This window comes from Salvelinus fontinalis, chromosome 33 (assembly GCF_029448725.1).
Source record: "Salvelinus fontinalis isolate EN_2023a chromosome 33, ASM2944872v1, whole genome shotgun sequence".
Classification (NCBI taxonomy): Eukaryota; Metazoa; Chordata; class Actinopteri; order Salmoniformes; family Salmonidae; genus Salvelinus; species Salvelinus fontinalis.
Window position 1 is genome coordinate 24869424 of NC_074697.1, and position 17078 is coordinate 24886501.

The window sequence follows — 17078 nt, forward strand, 5'->3', positions numbered from 1 at the left end:
TTTGGGACATATACACAGTAGACCACTAAATAAACACTAAAGCACCATTAAAACATTAATAAGCACTAAATACATTTGAATCCTCTTTCTGTGCTTCATGGTACATTTTCATGTCTGAAATGTGTTTCATAATTTCATGGCTCACCTATTCTAGAAGATGATTTAAGCACCTGAATATATGACAACCTGGGCAAAACCCCTAACAATGCTATTAACACTGAATGAGATCTGGTAATAAGGGAAACACAGGCTGTGACTTAATAGTGGATGTAATGAATAAAATAACCTACCCAGAAGGAGTCATGGCTATTTGCAGGGCCATAAACGGGGTCTGAGTTTGAGTGAAGTCCAGAAGGGAGGCAGGGGGGTGTCCCCTCTCCGGCCAGGAAATGTTTTGATAGTTGAAGCTCATTTACTGCATTTCTATACAATTAAACAACGTTCAAATGCTATTTGGAGAACACCCAAAACAAGCAAAAATAACCTCAGCGGCCAATATCGCTGTGGCTGCTGTAGGTTCATTCACCTCAGTCGATCTACAAACACATAGCCTATTAGCTATACAATTGTATTCTTATACCTCTGAAAGGGGGAATTATGATCAATTATTCACACTGACACATAGTATCAGCGACTGTTCAGGCAGTTTTAATGACGAATTGCTTAAAATCATCAACTCTTTACATAGATATGTCTTTTCTCAAATTGCATAGCGTTCACATTTGCATTCCTAGGTATTAGTAATCAAGCTCCACACAAACTGACATCAGTGGAGCACACAGATGATCGTATTATCACATTCACATTAATTATTTGAATATTACTCACAATTCTCTATTAATATCAGTGATGTACAATTGGCCCAGTGTCGTAAGGGTTTGGCCGGGGTAGGCCGTCATTGTAAATAATAATTTGTTCTTAACTGACTTGCGTAGTTAAATAAAGGTTAACAAATAAATATAGAAAAATGTAGTGGTAATAAAGGTGGGTAATGGTTAAACTACAGTGCTTTACTTGGACTGAAATAGGTGCCGGCACTTTTGAGCTCAATATTTTGAGCTAATATTCTATAAGCTCAAGCAGTAATGAAATGAAATCAAGCTTAATTTATACAGCACATTTCAGACATGGAATGCAATGCAATGTGCTTCATTAAAAAAACACCAAAAATCAATGAGAATAAAAACTGAAATATTTACTACACAAAAAACATAAGAGGATAAAAAACTAAAGAATAACAAAAACAATTGTATGACTAAAAATCACTTTAAGGAAAAGCAAAGCTAAAAAGGTCTGTTTTAAGATCTATTTTAAAAATGTCTACAGTTTTGGCCCCCCTCAGGTTCTGTGGCAGGCTATTCCAGAGGATGGGGGCATAATAACTCAAGGCTGCCTCTCCATGCCTCTTGGTCCTAGAACATTGATTGAGATGCCGGGATTCAGCTCCTGTAAGCTCCTGCCCAAGTCAAGCACTGGTAAACTATAAACTCTAGTGGGCGATTGAGATAAAACGAACAACCGACGATATAAACAAAATCATATGAGATTTTTAGAACATTTTGATTGCATTTTAATATATGCCTAGGCCTATAGGGAAGACAGGCCATGTGGAGATGTTCATATTGAAAGATCTTATTTTCTTAAGTTCCTAACTTGTTTGCAAAGATTAGTACAGATTTTCTCAGAGGACCCCATGTGGGCCCCTACCCCAAGTTTGAGAACCACTTTACTAACCCCCTTCTCAGCTTGCTTCCTCTCTCTGTCTCCTCTGCATGCATTGCAGGAATCTATAAACAACTATTTATTAGTTGTGCACTCATTCTCTGTGGGTCTGAATTTGTTTGTGGGATGTCTGTAGACATGGCAGGAGTTGTGCGATGGTTTTAAAATTGCCTTTGGTTCTCTCTCTCTCTCTCTCTCTCTCTCTCTCTCTCTCTCTCTCTCTCTCTCTCTCTCTCTCTCTCTCTCTCTCTCATCTCTCTCTCTCTCTCTCTCTCTCTCTCTCTCTTCCTCTCTCTCTCTCTCTCTCTCTCTCTCTCTCTCTCCTCTCCTCTCCTCTCTCTCTCTCTCTCTCTCCTCTCTCTCTCTCTCTCGTCTCTCTCATCTCTCTCTCATCGTCTCTCTCTCCTCTCTCTCTCTCTCTCTCTCACTCTCACTCTCTCTCTCTCTCTCTCTCTCTCTCTCTCTCTCTCTCTCTTCTCTCTCTCACTCTCTCTCTCTCTCATCTCTCTCTCCTCTCTCTCTCTCTCTCTCCTCTCTCTCTCCTCTCTCTCTCTCTCTCTCTCCTCCTCTCTCTCTCTCTCCTCTCTCTCTCTCTCTCTCTCTAGCAATTTGACCATGAAGGCCTGATTCACGCAGTCTCCTCTGAACAGTTGATGTTGAGATGTGTCTGTTACTTGAACTCTGTGAAGCATTTATTTGGGCTGCGATCTGAGGCTGGTAACTCTAAGGAACTTATCCTCTGCAGCAGAGGTAACTCTGGCTATTCCTTTCCTGTGGCGGTCCTCATGAGAGCCAGTTTCATCATAATGCTTGATGGTTTTGGCGACTGCACTTGAAGAAACTTGAAAAGTTCTTGACATTTTCCACATTGACTGACCTTCATGTCTTCAAGTAATGATGGACTGTTCTTTCTATTTCCTTATTTGAGCTTGGTATTTTACCAAATAGGACTACAGTGGGGCAAAAAAGTATTTAGTCAGCCACCAATTGTGCAAGTTCTCCCACTTAAAAAGATGAGAGAGGCCTGTAATTTTCATCATAGGTACACTTCAACTATGACAGACAAAATGATAAAAAAAATCCAGAAAATCACACTGTAGGATTTTTAATGAATTTATTTGCAAATTATGGTGGAAAATAAGTATTTGGTCAATAACAAAAGTTTATCGCAATACTTTGTTATATACCCTTTGTTGGCAATGACAGAGGTCAAACGTTTTCTGTAAGTCTTCACAAGGTTTTCACACACTGTTCCTGGTATTTTGTCCCATTCCTCCATGCAGATCTCCTCTAGAGCAGTGATGTTTTGGGGCTGTTGCTGGGCAACACGGACTTTCAACTGGATGAATAAGGTGCCCAGAGTAAACTGCCTGCTACTCAGGCCCAGAAGCTATGATATGCATATAATATAACAGTAGATTTGGATAGAAACAGTCTGAAGTTTCTAAAACTGTTTGAATGATGTCTGTGAGTATAACAGAACGCATATGGAAGGCAAAAACCTGAGAAAAAATCCAACCAGGAAGTGGGAAATCTGAGGTTTGTAGTTTTTCAAGTCATTGACTATCGAATATACAGTGTCTATGGGGTCATATTTCACTTCCTAAGGCTTCCACTAGATGTCAACAGTCTTTAGAACCTTGTTTAATGCTTCTACTATGAAGGAGGGGGGAATGAGAGCTGTTTGAGTCAGGGGTCTGGCAGAGTTCCACGAGCTCAGTCTCGCACGCTCCAGTGAGAGTTAGCTGCATTCCATTTGCATTTCTACAGACAAAGGAATTCTCCGGTTGAAACATTATTGAAGATTTATGATAAAAACATCCTAAAGATTGATTCAATACTTCGTTTGACATGTTTCTACGAACTGTAATATGACTTTTCGTCTGAACTTTCGCCTGGACTTACCCGCGCCTCCTGAGTTTGGATTTGTGTACTAAACACGCAAAGAAAAAGGAGGTATTTGTACATAATTATGGACTTTATCGAACAAAACAAACATTTATTGTGGATCGGGGATTCCTGGGAGTGCATTCTGATGAAGATCATCAAAGGTAAGTGAATATTTATAATGCCATTTCTGACTTCTGTTGACTCCACAACATGGCGGGTACCTGTATGGCTTGTTTTTGTGTCTGAGCGCCGTACTCAGATTATTGCATGGTGTGCTTTTTCCGTAAAGTTTTTTTGAAATCTGACACAGCGATTGCATTAATGTGAAGTTTATCTAAAGTTCCATGTAAAACACTTGTATCTTTTCTCAATGTCTATTATGAGTATTTCTGTAAATTGATGTGGCTCTCTGCAAAATCACCGGATGTTTTGGAGGCAAAACATTACTGAACATAATGCACCAAAGTAAACTAAGATTTTTGGATATAAATATGAACTTTATCGAACAAAACATACATGTATTGTGTAAAATTAAGTCCTATGAGTGTCATCTGATGAAGATCAAAGGTTAGTAATTAATTTTATCTCAATTTCTGCTTTTTGTGACTCCTCTCTTTGACTGGAAAAAATGTCTGTGTTTTTCTGTGACTAGGTACTGACCTAACATAATCAGATGGTGTGCTTTCATCGTAAAGCATTTTTGAAATTGGACACTGTGGTGGGATTAACAACAAGTTTATCTTTAAAATGGTGTAAAATACTTGTATATTTGAGGAATTTTAATTATGAGATTTCTGTTGTTTGAATTTGGCGCCCTGCACTTTCACTGGCTGTTGTCAAGTCAATCCCGTTAACGGGATCTCAGCCGTAAGAAGTTAATTGAAATGCATTCCAGGTGACTACCTCATGAAGCTGGTTGAGATAATGTCAAGTGTGTGCAAAGCTGTCATCAAGGCAAAGGTTGGCTACTTTGAAGAATCTCAAATATTATTATTATTTTTTTTTTTTTGTTTAAAACTTTTTGGGTTACTATATGATTTTATATGTGTTATTTCATAGTTGTGATGTCTTCACCATTACTCTACAATGTAAAAAATTATAAAAATAAAGAAACACCTTTGAATGAATAGGTGTGTCCAGACTTGTCACGCCCTGACCTTAGAGAGCCTTTTTATGTCTCTAGCTGGTTTGGTCAGGGTGTGATTTGGGGTGGGCATTCTATGTTTCTTTATTTATATGTTTTGGCTGGGTATGGTTCTCAATCAGGGACAACTGTCTATCGTTGTCTCTGATTGGGAATCATACTTAGGTAGCCCTTTTCCCCTCCTTTCAGTGTGGGTAGTTATCTTTGTTAGTGGCACTTTGTCCTGTAAGCGGCACGGTTGTTTTTCGTTTGTTGGCGACATTTTAAATAAAAAGAGAAATGTACGCTCACCACGCTGCACCTTGGTCCACTTCTTTCAACGGCCGTGACAAGACTTTTGACTGGTACTGTACATATATAAACTCAGCAAAAAAAGAAACATCCCTTTTTCAGGACCCTGTCTTTCAAAGATAATTTGTAAAATCCAAATAACTTCACAGATCTACATTGTAAAGTGTTTAAACACTGTTTCCCATGCTTGTTCAATGAACCATAAACAATTAATGAACATGCACCTGTGGAACAGTCATTAAGACACTAACAGCTTACAGACGGTAGGCAATTAAGGTCACAGTTATGAAAAGTTTGGACACTAAAGAGGCCTTTCTACTGACTCTGAAAAACACCAAAAGAAAGACGTCCATGGTCCCTGCTCATAGGCGTGAATGTGCCTTAGGCATGCTGCATTGAGGCATTAGGACTGCAGATGTGGCCAGGGCAATAAATAGCAAGGTCCCTACTGTGAGACGCTTAAGACAGGGCTACAGGGAGACAGGATGGACAGATGATCGTCCTTGTAGTGGCAGACCACGTGTAACAACACCTGCACTGGATCGGTACTTCCGAACATCACACCTTCGGGACAGGTACAGGAAGGTAACAAGAACTGACCGAGTGACACCAGGAACGCACAATCCCTCCATTAGTGCACAGACTGTCCATAATAGGCTGAGAGAGGCTGGACTGAGGGCTTGTAGGTCTGTTGTAAGGCAGGCCCTCACCAGAAATCACTGTCACCAACGTTGCCTATGCCCACAAACCCAACGTTGCTGGACCAGACATGACTGGCAAAAGTGCTCTTCACTGATGAGTCACGGTTTTGTCTCACATGGGGTGATTGTCGGATTCGCGTTTATCGTTGAAGGAATGAGTGTTACACCGAGGCCTGTACTCTGGAGCGAGTCGATTTGGAGGTGAAGGGTCCGTCATGGTCTGGGGCGGTGTGTCACAGCATCATCGGATTGAGCTTGTTGTCATTGCAGGCAATCTCAACGCTGTGCGTTACAGGAAAGACATCGTCCTCCCTCATGTGGTGCTCATCCTGACATGACCCTCCAGCATGACAATACCACCAGCCATACTGCTCGTTCTGACAGGAATGTCAGTGTTCGTTCAGACAGCAATGTCAGTGTTCTGCCATGGCCAGCGAAGAGCCCGGATCTCAATCCCATTGAGCACGTCTGGGACCTGTTGGATCGGAGGGTGAGGGCTAGGGCCAGGGCCATTCCCCCCAGAAATGTCCAGGGACTTGCAGGTGCCTTGGTGGAAGAGTGGGGTAACATCTCACAGCAAGATCTGGCAAATCTGGTGCAGTCCATGAAGAAGAGATGCACTGCAGTACATAATGCAGCTGGTGGCCACACCAGATACTGACTGTTACTTTTGATTTTGAACCCCCCCTTTGTTCAGGGACACATTATCCCATTTCTGTTAGTCACATGTCTGTGGAACTTGTTCAGTTTATGTCTCAGTTGTTGAATCTTGTTATGTTCATACAAATATTTACACATGTTAAGTTTGCTGAAAGTAAACGCAGTTGACAGTTTCTTTTTTTGCTGAGTTTATACACACACACACACACACACACACACACACACACACACACACACACACACACACACACACACACACACACACACACACACACACACACACACACACACACACAAACACACACACACACTCTGAACAAAAATATTAACGCAACATGCAACAATTTGAAACATTTTGCTGAGTTATATTCCATACAAGGAAATCAGTTAATTTATATAAATTCAGTAGGCCATAATCTATGATTTTCTCATGACTTGGCAGCGGCTCAGCCATGGGTGGGCCAGAACCAGCCATTCAGAACTAGTATTTCACCACAAAAGGGCTTTATTACAGAGAGAAATACTCCTCAATACTCAATATGTAACAGTATAACTTTAGTACGTCCCCTCGCGCGAACCAGGGACCCTCTGCACACATCAACAACGGTCGCCCAATGAAGCATCGTTACCCATCGCTCCACAAAGGCCGTGGCCCTTGCAGAGCAAGGGGAAACACTACTTCTAGGTTTCAGAGCAAGTGACGTAACTGATTGAAACGCTATTAGCGCATACCCGCTAACCATTTCACATCCGTTACATATATATATATATGTATGTATATACAGTTGAAGTCGGAAGTTTACATACACTTAGGTTGGAGTCATTAAAATCGTTTTTCAACCACTCCACAAATTTCTTGTTAACAAACTATAGTTTTGGCAAGTCGGTTAGGACATCTACTTTGTGCATGACAAGTCATTTTTCCAACAATTGTTTACAGACAGATTATTTCACTTATAATTCGCTGTATCACAATTCCACTGGGTAAGAAGTTTACATATACTAAGTTGACTGTGCCTTTAAACATCTTGGAAAATTCCAGAAAATTATGTCATGGCTTTAGAAGCTTCTGATAGGCTAATTGACATCATTTGAGTCAATTGGAGGTGTACCTGTGGATGTATTTCAAGGCCTACCTTCAAACTCAGTGCCTCTTTGCTTGACATCATGGGAAAATAAAAATAAATAAGCCAAGACCTCCACAAGTATGGTTCATCCTTGGGAGCAATTTCCAAACGCCTGAAGGTGCCACGTTCATCTGTACAAACAATAGTACGCAAGTATAAACACCATGGGACCACGCAGCCGTCATACCTCTCAGGAAGGATGCTCGTTCTGTCTCCTAGAGATGAACGTACTTTGGTGCAAAAAGTGCAAATCAATCCCAGAACAACAGCAAAGGACATTGTGAAGATGCTGGAGGAAACAGGTACAAAAGTATCTATATACACAGTTAAACGAGTCCTATATGGACATAATCTGAAAGGCCGCTTAGCAAGAAAGAAGCGACTGCTCAAAAGAACGCCATAAAAAAGGCAGACTATGGTTTGCAACTGCACATGGGGACAAAGATCATACTTTTTGGAGAAATGTCCTCTGGTCTGATGAAACAAAAATAGAACTGTTTGGCCATAATGACCATCATTATGTTTGGAGGAAAAAGGGGGAGGATTGCAAGCCGAAGAACACCATCCCAACCGTGAAGCATGGGGGTGGCAGCATCATGTTGTCGGGGTGCTTTGCTGCAGGAGGGACTGGTGCACTTCACAAAATAGATGGCATCATGAGGGTGGAAAATTATGGAGATATATTGAAGCAACATCTCAAGACATCAGTCAGGAAGTTAAAGCTTGGTCGCAAATTGGTCTTCCAAATGGATAACGACCCCAAGCATACTTCCAAAGTTGTGGCAAAATGGCTTAAGGACAACAAAGTCAAGGTATTGGCATGGCCTTCACAAAGCCCTGACCTCAATCCTATAGAAATGTTTTGGGTAGAACTGAAAAAGCGTGTGTGAACAAGGAGGCCTAAAACCCTGACCCAGTTACACCAGCTCTGTCAGGAGAAATGGCCCAAAATTCACCCAACTTATTGTGGTAAGCTTGTGGAAGGCTACTCAAAACGTTTGACCCAAGTGATACAATTTAAAGACAATGCTACCAAATACTAATTGAGTGTATGTAAACTTCACACCCACTTGGAATGTGAGGAAAGAAATAAAAGCTGAAATAAATCATTCTCTCTACTATTATTCTGACATTTCACATTTTTAAAATAAAGTGTTGATCCTAACTGACCTAAGACAGGGAATTTTTACTATGATTAAATGTCAGGAATTGCAAAAAAACGGAGTTTAAATGTATTTGGCTAAGGTGTATGTAAACTTCCGACTTCAACTGTATATATATATATACACACACACAGTTGAAGTATTTAAGGCCCTGGGTATTTGTATGTCCATTCATTTTCATGTGTAAAATGGAGTCAAATGTGTATACGTGTGTGTACGTGTGTATATGACGTGTGTGATGTATTTTTAAGTGGATGCTCCAGAGATGTTCTATTTTGAGACTTGAATCATAATGCATAACAGAAGAAAAAGTGGGGAGGGGCTAAATATGATGCAGCCTCTCGGAGGAAGCTCATCACCAACCACATCTCCACGCTTTAAGGGGATAACAGTGGGAGAGAGGAAGGAGAGAGAGAGAGAAGTGGAGTGGAAGAGGGAGGGACAGATTTAGGTAAGAGCTAAAAATACCCCTGGAGGTGAGTGGAGCTGTTATGAGATTGGTGGGGAGGGGTATACTGTCAGCTAAGACCATTAAACACAGAGTCATTCCACCTCAAAAAACAGATGAAAGAGCTTTTTGACACCCACCATCTCAAATTGTTCTGAAACGATGTCTGTAGTTAGAAATGGATAAGATTAGCATTCCTGAAACATTATTTAGTTGAAATATAATTTGAACTCTGAGAAATTAAGCTAATTGATTGCACCCAAATTAGCCATTTAGAGTTATAGGAGAAATATAATATTCAATACATTTAGTACCCAACATCTGTATTGGAACAAACCTATTCTTAACAGTGATTAAGACTTGAGGAACCTAAATCAATTGTCAACAGCCACACACTGACCCCCCCCATGACCCACACCAAGCCCACCCAAACGGCCAGTATACAGTATCAGATCTATATATTTGACAAGTAGTTTGAAAATGTGGCTTGGAGTATTGTTTAATCATACTATGTAATGTATTCTCAATTAATTTGGTGATGTTTTTTCACCCAAGTTCAGAGAAATTAGCCATTGAAGTAGCTTGCGTTCCCCTGCATAAATTACAAGGTTTTACACACTAGACTCCAGTGTCCCTGCTAGTGCCACACCCTGAAAGATTTGTTGAAATTAAATGGAACCACAGGTAGGTGGATTTGGTGGCTTATATACAGTACAGTATTGCCAATAGCTTGCCAAAGTTGTTTCACCTGCATTATGTAAGCAAATGCTTACTGAAGAAGGCAACAGAGTAGCTATCACTTTGACAATACAGTATGATTTGGTACACTTTTCCAGAGAACGCCCCCAGCGTATTTTATTGCTTGGATGAATCACAATGTCCCCACACAAATATGTGCTCTGCTCCCTTAAGGCAAGTTTGATCAAATACAAAACACAGTATATTTAGATCTGGTCTAAGACAAAGTATGTGTTATTACTGCAACTGAGAGATGATCACAACAATATTTTTTATAGAAAATAAGACTGAATCAATGTGATAGGTGCCTCAAATAGGTTTCAAGAACTAACTAAACATGTCAACTTCTCCATGATCAGAATTCCTGAGTGGAGGAAGTGGGGCTGAAACACAGAGTGCTTTGTGATTAAACTGTAATTATGGCATGGCTAATTTTAGGATTAACCATGGTCTGTCTCAGGCAGAGGCAAATGTCCTCTAAGGTATCAGCAATCATGCTGCCGCAACCAAAACAGAGTCCAATATGATTCTAGATCATTGTTTTGACCTCCTGCTTGGACAGTTCACTGTGTAGTAGGCTTGGGCGGTATACCGTATATACCGTATACCGGGGTACTTGGAAATAGCAACGGGATGCTTTTTCAATACCGTCAATAGCAATAAAACTATTTATTTGAAGTTTTTCAATAAATGTTAATATACTTGTAGCTACTTTTTAAGTAAATACTTGCAGTCAACTTGTGCAATACATTAGGAGATAAAGCAGAACGTGTTCTTCGTTTCATCTGTCACATTATTTTACCATAGTTCCCCAGAACAGTTGAGCCAGTCACATGCTTTCTTGTAAATAGCACAACGGGAGACAGCGGGAGCAGGCGAGTCCAGCTGTGTATAGACAGGCGTCACGTTTTATATTGAAAGTGTTTTTTAGCCTCAATATAGTGATCCGGGACGTGCCACTAAAGTTTCCTTCACAGAAAATACATTAGTCCAACACATTCTGAAGAAAATATCTTAATTTTCACCAGTGACAACAGAAGAGCAATGCTATTTGGCTGGCAGCCACACAAGTAAATGAGCTTAGGGACAGATCGAAATGTGATGGGGGAGGGGTGGTCCAAAATAGGGGAGGGTTGTCAAAATTAAATTTTTACATTGGGGAGGGATGTGTGGTTTGTAACTGAGCACAGGGGAAGGTAGTATATTTTTTCCCTGGTTTACTTCTGATCTTCTGCTCATATTTTCACTTTAAACAATGGCTGGACTTACGTTTGATATTACCCTAATAAAGTTTAGAAACGTTTGTGAACGTTTGGTATGGTGTGGCTATTATTTAGCTTCAGCTACTACAGGTCTATGATATGAAGGCAGTGCGCCCCAGCCCTCGAACTGACTCAGACAGTTGAAATTGAGGTGTAGAAGACCATTTCAAGCCTAACAAAACCCAACGCGCACCAGTCAATACGTGCACAAGCACTTACAATAAACAATCTCACACAAAGACATGGGGGGAACAGAGGGTTAAATACACAACAAGTAATTGAGGGAATTGAAACCAGGTGTGAGGAAAAACAAGACAAAACACATAGAAAATGAAAAGTGGATCGATGATGGTTAGAAGACCGGCGACGCCGACCGCCGTGTGACGCCCGAACAAGGAGAGGACCCGACTTCGGCAGAAGTCGTGACACATCTACATTGTGCATGACACAAGTCAGGGCACTGGTGGATCATCCCAGGTGAGTAGACACCCGACTCACCCAGAGCTCCCTGTTGCTCACATGTTTGTGTTCATAGAATTTCATTAGAGCTTTCCCCGCATTCCCAGCATAAGGCTCTAGTAGATTCAGGCGCAACTGGGAACTTTATTGATCGTTCATTTGCACATAGTTTAGGGATCCCTATTGTTCCTGTTGATATGCTCTTCCCTGTGCACGCCTTAGACAGTCAACCATTAGGGTCAGGGCTGATCAGGGAGGCCACCGCTCCCCTATGCATGATAACGCAGGAGGGTCATGAGGAGAGAATTCAACTCTTACTTATTGATTCTCCTGCGTTTCCCGTGGTTGGCCTATCATGACCCCACTATTTCATGGCAACAGAGGGCTCTCAAGGGATGGTCACGTAAGTTCTCGGGAAGGTGTGTAGGTGTTTCCATAGGTGCAACTTCGGTGGAAAGTCCAAACCAGGTCTCCACCATGCACATCCCCTCTGAATATGCCGATTTGGCTCTCGCCTTCTGTAAAAAGAAGGCGACTCAATTACCACCCCATCGACGGGGGGATTGTGCGATAAATCTCCTGGTAGACGCAGCACTTCCCAGGAGTCACGTGTATCCTCTGTCACAGGAGGAAACGGCGGCTATGGAAACATATGTCTCTGAATCTCTGGGGCAGGGATACATTCGGCCTTCCACTTCACCTGCCTCCTCGAGTTTCTTTTTCGTGAAGAAGAAGGATGGAGATTTACGCCCATGTATTGACTATCGAGGTATCAATCAGATCACTGTGAGGTACAGTTACCCGCTACCTCTCATAGCCAGTGTGATTGAGTCAATGCACGGGGCGCGCTTCTTCACAAAATTGGATCTCAGGAGAGCTTACAATCTGGTGCGTATCCGGGAGGGAGATGAGTGGAAGACGGCATTTAGTACCACCTCTGGGCACTATGAGTACCTCGTCATGCCGTACGGGTTGATGAATGCTCCAGCAGTCTTCCAATCCCTTGTGGACGAGATTTTCAGGGACCTGCACGGGCAGTGTGTAGTGTTGTGTCCCTGGTGCGCAGGGTGCCTGGTCGACTGTTGGAGCATGACCTGTATGTCAAGAATGAGAAATTTCTGTTCTTTCAACAGTCAGTCTCTTTCCTAGGGTACCGCCTTTCTGAGTCAGGGGTGGAGATGGAAAGTGACCGCATTTCAACCATGCGTAATTGGCCGACTCCAACCACGGTAAAGGAGGTGCAGCGGTTCTTAGGGTTTGCCAACTACTATCGGAGGTTTATCTGGGGCTTTGGTCAAGTAGCGGCTCCCATTACTTCATTGCTGAAGGGGGGACCGGTGCGACTGCAGTGGTCAGCTGGGGCGGACAGGGCTTTTGGTCACCTGAAGGCTCTGTTTACCTCAGCTCCCGTGCTGGCTCATCCTGATGTCACGAATATTACCGAAGGTGACTCCCCTTCCCGTTCGGGTGGCGCTCGGCGGTCGTCGTTGCCGGTCTACTAGCTGCCACCGATCCCTTTTTCCTTTTCGTTTATGTCTGTCTAATTGTTTTCACCTGTTTCTTGTTAGGGTTTTGGGAGAGGTTCTATTTAGGTTAGTTTCGCCCACTAGTGTTTGTGCGGGCTTATTTTGTGTATTCATGTTGTACGTCGTGAGTGATTCTTTGATTGTGGGATTTTCGCTATCCAGCTTAATTTTAAACAGTGGACTGTGGGTTGTTTTACGCCTGTGTTTTGGCGCCACCCTTTTGTACCTGTTCCTGTTTCATGCTGTGGACATTAAAGTGTTTTTTCCCCGGAATACTTTTGCTCTCTCTGCGCCTGACTCTGCACCCATCATTCACCTGACGTTACACCTGATCCCTCCTTCGCATTTATAGTGGAGGTGGACACGTCCAAGGCTGGGATAGGAGCTGTACTGTCTCAGTGCTCGGGTACGCCACCAAAACTCCGCCCCTGTGCTTTCTTTTCGAAGAAGCTCAGCTCGGCGGAGCGTAACTATGATGTGGGGGACCAGGAGCTGTTGGCTGTTGTCAAGGCTCTGAAGGCATGGAGGCATTGGCTTGAGGGGGCTAAACACCCTTTTCTCATTTGGACTGACCACCGCAATCTGGAGTACATCCGGGCGGCGAGGAGAATGAACCCTCACCAGGCCAGGTGCGCCATGTTTTTCACCCGTTTTGTTTTCACCCTATCTTACAGACCAGGTTCCCAGAATGCTAAGGCAGACGCACTTTCCCGGATGTATGACACAGAGGAGAGGTCCACGGATCCCACTCCCATACTTCCGGCTTCTGCCTGGTGGCACCGGGGGTGTGGGAGGTGGAGGCGGACATCGAGCGGGCGTTGCGTACAGAGCCCACTCCCTCCCAGTGTCCAGTTGGACGTCTGTACATTCCGTCTGCTGTCCGCGACCGTTTGATCTGTTGGGCCCACGTCACCCTCCTCTGGTCATCCTGGCATCGGGCGGACAGTGCACTGTCTTAGTGGGAAGTACTGGTGGTCTACCCTGGCCAAGGACGTGAGGGTTTATGTTTCCTCCTGATCGATGTGCGCCCAGTGCAAGGCACCTAGACACCTGCCCTGAGGGAAATTACAACCCCTACCCGTTCCACAGCGGCCGTGCACTGGGCTCTTCCTCCATCACAAGGAAACACCACGATCCTGGTCGTTGTGGATCGGTTTTCTAAGTCCTGCCGTCTCCTTCCTTTGCCCGGTCTCCCTATGGCCCTACAGACTGCGGAGGCCCTGTTCACCCACGTCTTCCGGCACTACGGGGTGCCTGAGGATACAGTTTCTGATCGGGGTCCCCAGTTCACGTCCGGGGTTTGGAGGGCGTTTATGGAACGTCTGGGGGTCTCGTTCAGCCTCACCTCGGGTTTTCACCCCGAGAGTAACGGGCAGGTGGAGAGAGTTAACCAGGTTGTGCGTAGGTTTCTGCGGTCCTATTGCCAGGACCGGCCGGGGGAGTGGGCGACTTTCCTCCCCTGGGCAGAGATGGCCCAGAACTCACTCCGCCACTAACCTATCTCCTTTCCAATGCGTACTAGGTTATCAGCCGGTTCTGGCACCGTGGCATCAGAGCCAGATTGAGGCACCTGCGGTGGATGAATAGTTTCGGCCACCGCAGTGAGGCCGGGTCTGGCTCTCGACCCAAAACCTACCAATCCGCCTGCCCTGCCGGAAGCTGGGTCCGCGGTTTGTGGGTTCATTCAAAGTCCTAAGGAGACTGAACGAGGTTTGTTATAGAATACAGCTCCCCCTGATTACCGTATTAACCCCTCGTTCCATGTGTCTCTCCTCAGGCCGGTGGTGGCTGGTCCGCTCCAGGATTCTGAGGTGCGGGAGGTTCCTCCGCCCCCTCTGGACATCGAGGGGGCCAAGGCGTATGCTGTTCGAGCCATCATGGACTCAAGGCGTTGGGCGAGGTGCCTTCAGTACCTCATGGAGTGGGAGGGGTACGGTCCGGAGGAGATGCTGGGTGCCGGTGGAGGACATTCTGGACCCTTCGTTACTGCGGGAGTTTCACCGTCTCCACCCTGATCGTCCTGCGCCTCATCCTCAGGGTTGTCCCCGAGGCCGGTGTCGGCGCGCTGCTGGAGCCGCGTGTCAAGGGGGGGGGGGGGTACTGTCACGACTTCCGCCGAAGTTGGTCTTTCTCCTTGTTCGGGCGGCATTCGGCGGTCGACATCACCGGTTTTCTAGTCACCACCGATCCATGTTTCATTTTCGATTTGTTTTGTCTTCAATATACACTCCTGGTTTCCATTCCATAATCATTGTTCCCTATTTAACCCTCTGGTTTCCCCCTTGGTTTTGTGCGTGTTTGTTATTGTCAAGTTGTCTCGTTTTGTGACCTGGATATTTTGTCTCCTTTATGGAATATTGTTTTTGAGTAAAGTACGGTTATTACTCATCCCTGTGTCCTGCGCCTGACTCCGCCTTACCCGCATCGCCTAGACATATGACAGATAAGAAGACCATAGAGGATAACTTCAATTGAAGCATTCTTTTCAACTGCGTACATATATATCAATATGGAAAATCTAAACAATTATTGTTGGAATTGTTTACAACTAGGGACACAACAACAATTTAACAAGGTCTTGTATCAGACAAACCAATCTCTACAGTAAATCACATAAAGTCATGTTGTTACCCACAAGCAAATGCCTGCTAGGTCATATAAAAATCACCTCCAGTACACCACAGTGTTGTGTCCCTAGTGCACCTCATCCTGTACTGCTGGTTATTTCATGTCTTTCCCAGAGTGAGAGGGGCCTCCAGATCAATCTCTCCATGATTAAAACACAATTATCTTGGGATACCTGGATGCTACCATAACCACCGTAAAGGGAACAGTAGATGTCCGCTTTAGTCTCTGGGTGTCCTAAACTATTTACTACAAAGCATCCCTCCATAAAGGCAAGAGTCATTCTCTCTGTAGTAATAATGCCATTGTACTTTTTGGATTGTACTTTTCGATTACTGCTTATAAAAGTGTTAGTCATTATGAAAATAGTGTTAATGAATGAGGCGCTGTGTGTAATATCTGACAATTACAGGCGTAAACAGAAATTGTGCTGTACATTTCACTTGATATTCATTTACCCAGGTGACACATTAGAGAATAAAGCTCTAAAATGTCCAGGCCCGTCATAATCATAGTGAGGGGTTGATAGTACAGGAGAGTGTGAACCCTTGGGGTACTATAGCAGTAGGGTCTGTGTGGAAAAGAAGGCAGATAAATTACCACATTACCTCATGTTTATAGGCTGCCTTAAGAGTGTTTGATTGGTCATACTGAGCCCTGTGACTCATTCATCATGTCAAGGTTATTCCACTGACTCTGGTAAAACCATCTATTCATTTATCATGTTCTACAGTGTACATTCAAATGCATTGAGACCATAGAGAATGACAGAGGACTCGTCTTTGTATCTGTCTCATTATGGCGTATGTGAGCACACGGGCAGTGCCATTGAGGCATTCTACATTTGGGGTAGTGCATTTCATTTTCCTACTACTTCTATGGGTTGGTAAACAAACTGAAAGGGTGCATACTGCCACCTGGAGTTTGTTGTTTGAAGATATAAAGCCAAGGTTGTCGACAAGCAGTTACGGAATGTTTGCTCACGAGCATAAAAAAAGAAAATTGGCTGATCCCTCTTGATGACCCGGATGGAATTATGTGATCCTTCCTTAACACATAGGAAGTCCCACCCAGTTGACTACATAAAATGGTTAAAGTCCTCAAGGGCGCTGCCCATGCTAAAACAGGCTTTTGGTCACTAGATTCCTTTATCTAGCTCTATGATTGAAACCATGTGGGTGATGCTTACGATACGATATCTTTCCAACATTGGCCCTCTCTGCTGTGATTAGGTTACGTAGTATTTTAAACTACCACCCTCGCTTCTTCTACTACTTCAATTCAATGAGGCCCATCAGTGAAATGTTCGAGCATAACGGTCA

The 17078-nt window shown here is 43.7% G+C and overlaps 1 protein-coding gene across 1 annotated transcript in view; it reads right to left on the reverse strand.

The window, feature by feature from the left end:
• The window catches only part of LOC129831871 (protein Aster-B-like), a 163974-nt gene that overhangs the window by 123620 nt on the left and 23276 nt on the right, over positions 1–17078 (reverse strand). The window lies entirely within an intron of this gene.